General features: G+C 39.8%; 1 protein-coding gene across 3 annotated transcripts in view; it reads right to left on the reverse strand.

Moving 5' to 3' along the window:
* CDH12 (cadherin 12) overlaps positions 1 to 13,669 on the reverse strand; it is a 728,469-nt gene that overhangs the window by 290,946 nt on the left and 423,854 nt on the right. The window contains exon 1 of one of the 3 annotated variants that reach the window (XM_081088632.1): positions 775 to 1,330. The exons of the other annotated variants lie outside the window; for them this stretch is intronic. The gene's annotated coding sequence lies outside the window, so the exon portion shown is untranslated. Of the gene's footprint in view, positions 1 to 774; positions 1,331 to 13,669 lie in introns of those variants that run through there. 3 annotated transcript variants of the gene reach the window in all.

Genomic DNA, 13,669 nt, shown 5'->3' on the forward strand with positions numbered 1-13,669 from the left:
CATAGATCATTGTCCTAAACTATGTAAATGCAAGAATTATCTAATTTCATCTAGTTGAATAACAAAGTGCAACTTCAAAATTCTAATAAACACATAAACTTAACCTCTTGTTGAAGAATTCTTTGCAAAGAAGTTAACTTTCTCTTTTATTAACGTATTTCATAAAATGAATCCATCTCTCTTGGGATGGATTTATAGTATCAGAACTATAAATCATATCAATGATATATCAATTGTTTTTAGTTCATTTTTCTTAATAGATACATCAGAAACTATATCATTTAGATTTTAATTCCTACGTGGACACTTAAAACATTCAAGGAATTAATCCCAGATCCTTAACCCAGGGAGAGCTCAGAAAGCTGCCCAAGATTTCAAACTCTCATTTGCAAATTTTCTGCCCATCTAATTTAACTTCGAAGCTTTTAGAATCAGAGATTCTACCCTGTGACATCAACAAAATACTTCAATCAAAATCAAGTTACCTTAGCACTGCACGGTTCTCTACATTATGAAAAAGGTGAAATTCACTCTCTCTTTTTTTTCATATCTTCTTTTATTTTCTCCTGATGGAAGGCAGGCTGCTATTATGTCAAAAGAAAGGGTCTGAACGCTCACTATCGAAAAGCCCTTTCACGCTAGGACCCCTGCTTGGAAACTAAGCCTTCCCCACACACAGTCACTTGCTGCAGTGCAGAACGTCGGCTGAGCCGGTCAGAACTTTCAATGCAGAAACCCAGTGCCATGCAGGCTCCCGGCTCACGCAGCACTTACCTTAATTGAAATATTCCCCGTGAAGGACGTGAGCAGCCAGTCCAATCGCCCGTGCGCGGGGTGGGGGGAGCCAAGTTTGCAATCAGCCCCTCCAAGTAGCTGCCAGGTGCCGCTTGTCCCTGTGTAGGCTGAGCCCCTCACTGTCTACGAGGACCCCTTGCAAATCAATAAATCAATGGAAAAGCTGAAACCCTCCGAGGTTCCGGGGAGGGAATGAGGACCGCGCGATGCTCCTGCCCGGGAGACCCTCCCAGAGCGAGCTGCCTTGGCGGGCTCCCTGGCTGCTGTGATGGGCTCCTGCCAGGTCCTGGGAGCCGAGCGGGGCGATGATCACTGACCTGATTAGCAGGGACGGCGCCCCGCGCACAGGCCACGCGCCCGGAGGGTCGCGGGTCTCCTGGGAATCGGAAAAGGCTCCGAGGCCACTTGGGGAGCTCGTCTTTTTCAGCCTAATGGATGGACAAAACTAAGGCTGTAATGTTGCAAGGAGATCCAGCACAGTGTGGAGCCACGGGAGGACTTCAATAAACGTGCTTTCTTTCTCCCGCTGTTTCGCAAGGTGCATTTGTGTTAGCTATCAGGTACAGTCGACCAATAAATGGGCTGAAATGGGCTGGCTGATGGAGCTGATGTGCAAGACAAGCCGAAAGCTGGACGGTGTTCAGAGCTCTGGGATAAAAGGGATCGCTGCGCTTGTCTTTGCCCCAAGCCTGATACATACTTCAACCTCTGCTTAAGGAAAATGCATTTAAGGGTTTCTCACAGACCTCCAGAGTGCAAGTCTCTGATTTAGAAAAAGGAGGTATTCCTACTAAATTAGCATGTTTGGCAGTTTCTTAAAGACAAAGGACCCCAACCAAGACATAGAGAATGCAGCATTGCTTCTGTAGTTTTGCAAATAGCATTTTAAATTAGCATCACACTGGCAAAGATGTTTGCATTATGCTATTAACCTGAGTAACATGGAAGGGGGGGGGGGGGGGGCTACAACATTACCTTTAAGGGAAACATCTCTTCTATTATCTGTTAAAGTACTAATTATCTAAAAACAAACAAAAAAGCAAGCATATGAGAGAATCAAAATGTCAAACATTTTTAATGCAGTCATGTGCCATTGGCAACCTGCTGATATCCACCCCCTGACCACCTTACATCAAAAGTTACCACTTCCCTGAAGAGCGTTCATTTTTACAGAAAGGTCACTTAACTATATGCCTAGGCCCCACATGGTTAGCTTTTGACACCTTTCACTTCTGTAGGAGAAAATTATTGAAATAACATAATAAAAGACAGATGAGAAAGTCATTTACACGTCTGAGGGTGAGAAAAATCTTCATTCCTATGAAGAAAACTGACAAGTGTCCTCTCACAAAGGTACAGTGTGGTAAGGTCAGCATTTCCGTTTTCCAAGTGGGTCTCACTTGGGTCATATGGCATTCCCTTGCTGTGTGTGTGTGTGTGTGTGTGTGTGTGTGTGTGTGAGAGAGAGAGAGAGAGAGAGAGAGAGAGAGAGAGAGAGAGAGAGAGAATATTGTCATTGAAATATTTTAATATTTGGATTTACTTTAGAAAAGCCCCAAATTTCAGTAAAGGAATGCACAAAACATAATGGAGAATTTGTTTGCCACATGCAATTCCAAATAAAGTTTTAAAAATTGTATTTCATTAAAATATAGGCTTCATGATGGAACTTCTTGGACACAATAAAACTTCAGTGTAACAGATTTGCTGTGACAGAGCAGACACTTGAACTTGGAACAGATGAACCTGGGAAAAGCCCCAGGAGGGCTGAACTGTGTCCCAGGCAGAGGAGGTCTCTTGCTCCCTCCGCTGGTGGAGGGTGAGAGCTAAAGGTGAAGAAACCTCAGGAGAGAGGGGATAACTTCTGCAGCTGCCGTGGAGCAGGAAGCTCAGTACCCAATTACAAAGTGGCATTAGAGTATTGTAGTAGAAAAGAGGCTGCTTAAATGGAAATTGATGCACATAAATACACTGTAAGTAAATAGTGCAGGAAATGTACCTGCTAATTTCTCCTGCAACGATCCTGACTAGTTGTTAACACAGCACGTGTAAGTGCGAATCTGATGGGGTCCACGTTTCCGTGTTTAGTGGTCACGCAATTAAAGCACTCTGTTTTGTATTGGTCTAAGTCTCATTCTGAGGCACTTAGAGAGTGACCTCTTTTTTAAAAACTTTTTAAAACAAGTGCACTTGAGGTTAAGCTAACTTTAACCACACTAGATAGTTCCTACCTGGAAGCCCTGATTGAATAAAGGTAGCTCCGATGGCCTGGCCGATGGCTCAGTGGTTGAGTGGCAAGTTGAGTGCCAGCCTAGGAACCAGGAGGTCATGGTTCAATTCCAGGTTAGGGCAATGCCTGGGTTGCTGGCTTGATCCCCAGTAGGGGGGTGCAAGAGGCAGCCAATCAATGATTCTCTCTCATCACTGATGTTTCTATCTCTCCTTCTCTTTTCCTCTCTAAAATCAACAAAACTATATATTTTTTAATAAACTATGGAGCTGAAAAATTCATATCTGGTTTGTTCAAGTTTATCTAGAAGTTACTTCAACCTACTATTTCATATGGTCTACTGAAATTCACAGACACGTTCTTTATCTTACAGAGAAATGCTGTGACCACACTTTTCCAAGGCTTCTAATAAATACTCTCTTTTTTAAAAAAAATGATAACTCAAATTAAATCAGCCCTTACACATTGCCAAGAAATGTCCCACCTATTATCTCATTGGATTATTACAGGAATCTTATGAAATAGGTTACGATAAGTATTTTACTCATATTTTAATGCAGGGACCAAAAAAAGCAAGTGATTGTCCTTTGGTCTTGGATACTTAGTGGAAAATCTGCTGTCCTCTTTTCCAGGCAAGGCCCATTGTTCCCCACCTTGTTTAACAAAAACGTTCTTCTGAGTCATGTGGTAATCGATAATGAATCTAAATGGATATCTAAATGGAAGCCACTCTTTCTTCACTTATTTGGTTTTATTCTTAAAAGTGAGAATTGTAATAAAGAAAAAAATCCTGAGCTAGTAGGAAGCTGGAGATTTATAGGTGCAGGGATTTCTTCACTTAGATTGTGGATAGTCTTTCCTTCACCTTGACTATTATATTAAGACAGTAGTTTAAATATTGGTCTTAAAATTTTTATATGAATCTCATCTTGCTTTTCTATAAACTTCAGGTTCAAATATTGCCTCTCTGTATCTTTCGGTAGTGATTTAATCATCAGGGAAGCAGAACTCCCACATTAAGGCTAATTGTTTTAAATATATCCAAGAAAATAAACTAGCAGCTTAACAAAGTAATAACAAATTGATCTTTCAGCAGCAACAGCGAGCTAATACTAACACAGGAATGCTTGCTGAATGCTAATAGATTCTCATATACTACACATATGTCATGGAAGTGAATGTCTTTGATTGACCAGTCTTTAGGGTAACTTTTCCCATGCTTGAGGCAGCATCACTCATATATATTTATGAATGTGAGATAATACTAACTTCTGGAAATAAAGAAAGCTAGACTCGACATCAGAAAGTTTGGATTGCAGTCAAAATTCTGCAATAACTAGCTTTATCACCTTGAGTCATTTAAAAAGCTTCCAGTTAATTTCATTGGAAAATGTAGAAATTAGACAATATTATCTCTAAGATTTCAGCCAACTATAAAATTATTTGATTAATAATTTGTGATAACCTCTTTACTAAATCAGAAAAAAAATCAGGCAATCAAGAAGAAAAGCTTTCAGGCAATTATGCTTTTTCTTCTTTCTCATGCCCTGTAATGCCCCTAACATTTTTATTTTGTTCTATAAATGAAATTATGATAAAAACATTCTGTTTTCATAATTCGAGTAATTTAAGAATTAGGCAGAAATCATTGATTTGAAATTGGACCTGGAGTAGATGAAAAAAAAAGTCAAGAATATAATTTTTTAAAGTAAGTGCATCCATTTAAAGACACATAGTTATTATATCCTAGAGCCGTGGTCGGCAAACTGCTGCTCGCGAGCCACATGCGGCTCTTTGGCCTCTTGAGTGTGGCTCTTCCTTAGGAGTACCCTAATTAAGTTAATAACAATGTACCTACCTATATAGTTTAAGTTTAAAAAAATTGGTTTTCTAAAGAAATTTCAATCGTTGTACTGTTGATATTTGGCTCTGTTGACTAATGAGTTTGCCTACCACTGTCCTAGAGGCCCAGTGCATGAGATTCATGCACTTGCAGGGGGGGCGAGGGGTGGGGGCATCCCTCAGCCTGGCCTGTGCCCTCTCTCAGTCCCGGAGCCCTCGGGGAATGTCCGACTGATGGCTTAGGCCTGCTCCCTTCAGCAGTCAGAAATCCTTAGCGCATATCCTTAACATATAATATTAAAAAAAATTGTATTTGTAAAGCGACAATTCCATTTCAGTAGGCAGTTGTTTTAAAATTAAAAACAAAAATAAAATAAAATGAAAATAGAATTCATAATTAAAAGGAATAACTAGCTTTCAGTAGACATAATTATTTGGCATTGTCCCCCTTTCCTGTTAGCTTGAATTTATTCTGCTTTGTACCTTTAGGTCTGATTACTAAATGAATGCAAAATGAAATAAATAATATAAAAACAGTAATAATACTAACTTCAATTTATATCAAATTCACTTAAAGCTACTGAAAATTAGTGATGACTACAATTATGTATATAAAATCCAAACCACACCCATTTTTAGCCACGATTAAACTATGTTACTAAACAGATAGACATTAAATACTATTTAATGAACAGTGTTGCTTAATACATAGAAAAAGGGGCATATTGATTCCTTTAGTGAGTAGCATTTTTACCCTTTCTGAGCGTCAGAAAGGAGGGAAGGAAGAGTGAGTGTAAAGTTGTGAAATGTACAAAGATCTGGGAGCATTAATGTGATAAACCATATCACATTAATTTGCTGTTCATTAAAAATTTCTAAGATTAAAAAATCTTAATTTAGGTGAACCTATTAATTTGAAAGTATATAACTACAGTATATATAATTGTTTAAAGACTTTTTCTACCACCACATACTTATTAACATTCTTAACATTTAAAAAAATATTCCTAACAATTGTCAATGATGTAGAATATCTGTAACTCTCACATGCTACTCATAGAAATATAATATAGTGAAAACACTTTGGTAGTTTCTTAAAAATTTAAACACATACCTATTATGTGATGCAGCTGTCTGACTCCAAGGTATCTACCCCAAAGAAGAGAAAGTACATGTCTAATCAAAGACACGCACACCAACAATTAACTTTATTCATAGTATTATCAAAAAAATTGGAAACAATCCAAACGACCATCAGCAGGTGAATAAATAAACTGTGGTACATTTATTCAATGAAATAGATTCCAAGGAACAAAACTACTAGGACACTCAGAAATGGAATCACAAGGCCATTATTCTCACTGAAAAAACCCCGAGATAAGTAAAAATATATAATTGATATGGAATCCAAACATGCTGACAGGAGGGAGAAGAGTAGCCGAGGAGGATGGTGATGGGATAAGAGGTGGCAAAGGGGCACAAGAAGCCGTTTGGGAGGATGATTATGCATCTTGATTATGATGGCGATTTCAAAGGTGAAATCTAAAAAAATTTTCTAATTTATACTTTATGTGCAGGAGCTTTTATAAGTTGTGCTTCAATAAAGTTGCAAAGACACACGCCTTCCTCAGTTATCTTTGATAAAATACTACTGTAATTTAATTAAACTGTCAATGCCATATTATATCCATAGTAAGACAACAGTTGGCATACCTCAAACCCTATATCCTATTTTCTAGAATAACCATATTGAAGATAAAATAAAATCAGCTACTTTATATTTCCAATAGTTTCTTAAATTATATAGAGCATCCTCCAGTCCAAGTTTAAAACAAGTTTAAACTTAACGTCCGGGTACCTATCGAGATATTTCAGCAAAATTTTGTATAAGGATATAAAGACCTATTCGATTAAAAACAATGTCCTCTGAGGAATGCTGAATTATTTCTTCATATGATCGTATCATTGTCCATTTGTTTAGAGCTTCTCTTTAATGTGCATTGAAATCTAACCATAGCATATCTTTAGCATCTCTGCCACAGCAGGTGACTGTGTTACAGAAAAGTAATTGGGCTTTCTCAGTCTCAGGCTGCATTTGACAAGCCTTAAGATGAAAAGACTTAATCACTGCTTTTGTATTGTTACAGAGTGGCTCCAAAAAGAATCCCCCACCTAGTCCTGTTTGTTTACTTACTAATTTGAAGTTTTTCCTTGGGTTTCATGGTGACTCCATTAACTCTGAATACCATGTTTCACTTTATCCTCAGTCACACTGACTGTAATACCCAGTTTCCTCTCATGTCTACTTGCTCTTTTTCACTTTAGGCAAAAGTCAATAATTTTCTGCCATAACATAAAGAATAGGTGATTTCTATCTGTCTTGGTGACTCTATTTCCTCATTAAAAATAATTTAAACTCTCTGCAGTAATACAGGGTTTGAACACATCCCACGCTTTTGGTGAACAGTCTGAAATAAGACTTTTACTACCTTGCATACATCAAATATATGGATAAGTTTTTGGAATAATGGTGCAGTTTTAACAATAGTGAAAAAAATACAGGAAATCTGATGACTCCCTGGGATTACAACATCAAAGAAACAGAATGACAGCAAATGGCAGTTGTGAACTATTGGGCTCTTAGTTTATATACATTTCCCTCAGTTTCTTCAAATTAAAAAGGAGGATAATTATTATGAAATGAGTTCATTTATATATAGAAACTAGAGGCCCTGTGCACAAAAATTTGTGCACTCAGGGGGGAGGAGGGTACCTCAGCCCAGCCTGTGCCCTCTCGCAGTCTGGGACCCCTCAGGAGATAACGACCTGCTGGCTTAGGCCTGCTCCCAGGTGGCAGAGGGCAGGCCCAATCCCTAGGTGCAGCCTCTGGTCAGGCTCAGAGCAGGGCTGATAGGGGAGTTGGGGCGCTGCCCCCTATCATGCACAGAGCAGGGTTGATCAGGAGGTTGCAATGTCACCTTCAGTCACGCTCAGGGTAGGGGCAATTGGGGGGTTGGGGCACCACCCCCTGTCACACTCAAGGCAGGGTCGATGGGGAGGTTGCGGCACCACCCCCTGTCACTCACAGAGCAGGGCCAATCAGGGGGTTGGGGCGCTGCCCCCTGTCACTCACAGAGCCGGGCCCATCAGGGGGGTTGGGGCTCCGTACCTGTCACACACAGAGCAGGGTCGATAAGAGGGTTGGGGAGCTCCCCCCTGTCACGCACAGAGCAGGGCCCATCAGGGGGTTGGGGAGCTCCCCCCTGTAACTCACAGAGTAGGGCCGATAGGGGAGTTGGTGCACTGCCCCCTGTCACACACAGAGCAGGGCGGATCAGGGGGTTGGGGCGCCGCATCCTGTCACACTCAGGGCAGGGCCGATGGGGAGGTTATGTCTCTACCCCGTCACACACAGAGCAGGGCCCATGGGGAGGGTTGGGGCGCCGCACCCTGTCACACACAGAGCAGGGCCAATCAGTGGGTTGGGGAACCGCACCCTGTCACACACAGAGCCGCAGGGTGATCAGGGGGATGGGGATCTCCCCCCATCAGGCACAGAGCAGGTCTGATCAGGGAGTTGGGGCGCCTTCCCCTGTCATGAACAGAGCAGGGCGGATAGGGAGGTTGTGGCCCCACCCCCTGTCACACACAGAGCCGCAGGGCGATCCGGGGTTTGGGCACTGCCCCCTGTCACGCTGATCCCGGTGCTGGGAGGCCTCTCGTCTCCGCTGATCCCGGTGCTTGGAGGCATATAACCCTTTTACTATATAGGATAGAGTCCAGGTGCACGGGTGGGGGCCAGCTGGTTTTCCCTGAACGGTGTCCTGGATCAGGGTAGGGGGGTCCCCACTGGGGTGCCTGGCCAGCCTAGGTGAGGGGATGATGGATGTTTGCAGCTAGTCACACACCCTTCAGAGTCAGGGTCCCCACTGGGGTGCCTGGCCAGTCTGGGTGAGGGGCTGAGGGGTGTTTTCAGGCTGGCAGGTGACTGAAGCTCCCAACTGCCCCTTTTTTCTCTTTTTTTTTTTTAATTCTGGGCCAGCTTTAGCTCTGACTCCAGCTCTGAGGCCTCTGCTGCTCAAAGCAGGTATCTGGTTTGTTTGCGTTCTATAATCGAAACACTGTATCAACTCCAGCTCTGAGATCCCGGGCCAGCTGAGAGCAGGTTTCTGGGGTTTTGTTTCTCTTCTATATTTGTAAGAATGTTTCAAACTGCAGGCTCAGAGGCCAGCAAGGTAGGCGGGGAACGTTGGAGTCCTCCGTCACTGAAGCAAGCAAGCCTCATGTTAGATTCAAGCTGCCTGGCTGCCGGCCGCCATCTTGGCTGGCAGTTAATTTGCATATCACCCTGATTAGCCAATGGGAAGGGTAGCGTACGTTGGCTAATTACCATGTTTCTCTTTTATTACATAGGATAAGATTAAGTGAGTTATTAGACATGGAGAACCACTGTTACAAAGTGAGGGCTCGGTAAATATCAGCACCTTTTATTAATCATGCAATCTATGTACAAGCAAACCCTAGACATTGTTATTTCATCTGTGTGTATGTCAGTGTACTGTGTAAAAGATAAGGGCTCAATTCTCTCTTTTTGTTTTGCAACATATTACCACATGGTATTTTCATTGGCTTTACATGACTAATGCTGATGGACCCACCTTGAAGATTTAGTCTAATTTACTAGATTATTGCATTCATGTCCTAACTAGTAGTACCTTAGAGTGTTGACATTATTTAATTACGGACCTCACAAAGACATTTGTTGGCCAATAATATCTTAAGCTCAGCTCCAAAAGCTACTACTTCCATCTACCAACATGTCTTATTGATAGTGATTAAGAAAAACAGCTGAAAATATATTATTACAAATCTTTAATAATTGACATTATTATAAGTCTCTGGTTTCTTATTGAATAAAATGTAAATTTCTTGACTATAATTTAAAATTCTCCTTGATTTCCCAGCATTTCAAAGAGAAAATCTGGTCTCTTTAATTATTATGAGAATATAATTTTCCATTTGGTATGGTTTTATTCCTGGGGCTTAATCTTTCCAAAATTCAACATGCTTTTATGTTAAAGGACCTATACTATTTGATAGTTCACACAGTGTTCAATGTAAGTATTAGACACAAAATAGGCACTCAGTAAATATTTGCTGAGCACACAGTGTAATGCCCTATTGAACAAAATATTGGTTTTCTGTAACTGGCAGATGTTCACCTGCTCCATCATTTTACTCTGTTTAAAAGCAGCACAGAAAAATCTTTAGGGAATTAGATTTCCAGATGCCTGCGCCCTGCTTGGGAATATGAAAAGCTTCACATCACCACATCAGACTATTTCATTGAGGCCATTCTCTCAAAGGGGCTACAAAGCAAGGACCATTTACCTTTATCACAGAATGTGTTTTTTGGTGTTTTTTTTTTTTTTTTAAATCAAAAGACCAACAATAGGGTTCTTGACTTCTAATGGAGAAAACACCAGTTATTTAAGATGCCTTTTAGTGTAAGTCATATTTTATAATGACAAGCCTACTTTACAATCTAATTGAATGTTTTTAATTCACATACTTTCGCTGAGTATGTACTCTACTCCAGGTAAAAGATGAGTTATTTTTTTATTTCATAAGATTGTCACTCTAAGTTTTTTTTTGTTTTATTAATTTTTAAACTTAGTGTTATGGATATGAAGACATGAGAATCATATATTATTAATATTTCTTGAGATAATTGATATCTCACAATTTATATCTTCATTTATAATTAAAGCACACAATTTATTATATTAACGACAGAGGACAAACATACTCGAAGTTAGTTGTGAAATGATGGATTGTAGTAAGTTGTCACACTGCTTTTACTAGCTTTAATTAAGAAAAAAATCACATAATTATGAAACTCGCTCTAAAGCAAGATGACTTAACAACTATTAAATACATAAAATTCTAGTAAGAACAAGAGTAACCCTTTTGTAAATAGTTTGAATAATTCTAATTATTCCAGAATTATTGCAATGCAAACTTTATGCTTTCTAATGTTTACATTTAATAGGAAGACTATTATCCTGTTCTAGTGAACACTGATTGCTTTCAAAGTGAGCAAGCTGATGGAATAATTCAGGCTTTTCTGAACTGAGTTTTGACATATCCTTGAATGGGAAGCTTAGTTAAGAATCACAATGGAAATGTCCCTCATAGGACCATCTACTTAATTCAGTCTATTTTAGAAGAGGTAGGAACATAGATGGCTGTGAGGTCATAAGTTTGTTAAAATTCTGATGTTTTACGGGTAAACACTTAATGCTCAGTGGGCCTGAAGTTTGGTGGTAATATGAGTGACACAGGGACACAAATGAACCCTGAAGCCATCTGAAGTTGAGGCTTTCCCTGGAGTTGCACTAAGCTGAATCTCTTGAGCATATATAACACAGAGAACAACACCAGGATTTTAGCAGTCTCAGACATATATCTGTGGTCGATTTAGTACAGAACGGTCCTCTTTATGAGTGATCTTTGCTGGTGTGTTTCTCAGATGAAGCAAGCCTGGAGTGTGAGTGTACCACTGAATTTGCGAACTGGTGTATGATGTGGGAACATCTGCTAAGGGTTCTTAGGTTTTACATTAGGCCTTCAAACCATTGCTGTTATGTAAGCAAGAGAGATGTACGGTATTCGCACAGGAAAAGGGAATTCTTATAAAAGAAAATCTGCCAAATCACTGTTGGGGCTTGGCCCACTGAAGCACCGTGTGCAATGGCCCCCCAGTACTCCAGGACTATTGTGAGTAGATGAAGTCAGAAGAAAGACAGATGCTCAAGTTACTGTAAGAGGGGCTGAGGGTAACTAAGGCACCTCTGAAAGCTGCCCTGAGAGGCAAAATACTGGCAATGAAAGACCCAGCACCCAAACTGAAGAACAAGATATGTGTAGGGTGTTTTCCAGGCAGCTGAGCCACAAAGAGGGTCAGTCCCTTAAGAAGGACGCTCCAGAAGAAGCCAATTGTCATCAGGAGAGCTGTCTCTACCATTGAGCAATGAAGGAAGATTTCCCGCGGAGAAAGGGAAGAATTAATGAGGGACACAGGCATCTACCTAGAGCTGTTTCTCAGTAAGGCTTCAACTCTTATAAAGAACTAAGTTGTAGAAAGTTTACTAGTAAAGCAACTTAGATATATTTATTACCAGGTAAAGTAACTTGGATTAATTTAGGGTAACTTTCCCCAGATCAGCAATGCTAGAAAGTGCCCTGAGATTGAAATTCGGCAATCACCTCAGAGCCTTTTCTTAAAGTCGTCCTATGTGTATTCTGATTCCATAATATATCCATTTATAGTGTTGTATATTTTTCAAAAAGATTGCACATGCATTATTTCCTTTGCAAAGTACTATATGTGTAAGGTAAGAAAATCATATTATTATGCTCAATTTACAGATGAAGAAACTGAGGCTAACATAAATTAAGTGCATCCTATTTGATGTCACAGAGATAAAACGTTAAAAATAATAAATTACAGGGCGGGGGGGAGGGGGAGGTTGGGGGTTAATGGGGGGGATGAGGACACATTTGTAATACCTTAACTAATAATAATAAAAAAATAATAATAATAAATTACAATTCAGGTTTTCTGACTCCCCATTGACATAGAGGTTGGTGAACTTTTTAAAAAAGAACATAGATAAATTTTCTTGGGTTTGTAGCAAAGAGGCAAAATTGAGGATATCATGTAGGTACTAATATAATAATTTTAAATATAACCATTAAAACATCTTTGTTTGTGGTCTATACAAAAACAGATGTGGGTCTGATTTCATCCTCAGGCCATAGTTTATCTACCCAAACTGCATACCAACACAGGTTTGAGCAGTTATGTGCAATATCACCTGAATTTCACAGTGATGAGTTGCATAGTGCCAAATCATGTGCACTTCTTTTACTCAACTAAGTCGTGCTTTGAGTAAATTTACATAAATAAACCTCAATTTATACAGAACACATCTATATAAAAGGTTAATATGCAAAGTGTCCCCTTGGGAGTTTGACTGGGAGACAGGGAGTTTGATCGCTCGCTATGATGTGTGCTGACCACAAAGGGGCAGCACGGAATGAAGGAAGGCCCTGACCAGTGGCCAGCAGCCGGGGAAGGAAGGCCCTGACCAGTGGCCAGCAGCCGGGGAAGGAAGGTCCTGGCCAGCAACCAGAAGGAAAGCCCCGGCCAGCAGCCGGAATGCTCCAATTGGCCCTGATCACTGGCCAGGCCTAGGGACCCTACCCGTGCACAAATTTTATGCACCGGGCCTCTATTTATGAAATAGCACAATGACATCTAAAAACTAATAAAATAGCATCTGTTTCCAAAATGCTATTCTATATTTTATATATATTTGCATTTTGATTTTAGTTAAAAAAAACATCAAATATAACCCCTTTAAAAATAAAATTATTATGACTTACAATAAAATAAAGTTATATTTAAAATATTTTCTCCATAAGTAAAATTAGTAGATTGAAGTAATCACATTGTTTATGTTGTAGTATTTCCAAAAGTACACCAAAAGTGAGCAGATATCTGAACTCTCCATCATGACAATATGGTTGCATACTCAGTGATATTTCCAGAGAATGATGAGTTTGTGTCAACTCAATTATGGTATTTTCTTAGAATAATGTAGAGAGGAAATCTAAGCTAGTAAACATATATATGAAAGCATAATTCTTTAATACTATTTTCCTTCAGAAAGAATTTTACCTGAGCATGTAAACTTCAGAAAAAATATTTTTACTCAGATACAAATAAGTGGGAAC

This window comes from Myotis nattereri (genome assembly GCF_964212035.1).
Source record: "Myotis nattereri genome assembly, chromosome: 4".
Lineage (NCBI taxonomy): Eukaryota > Metazoa > Chordata > Mammalia > Chiroptera > Vespertilionidae > Myotis > Myotis nattereri.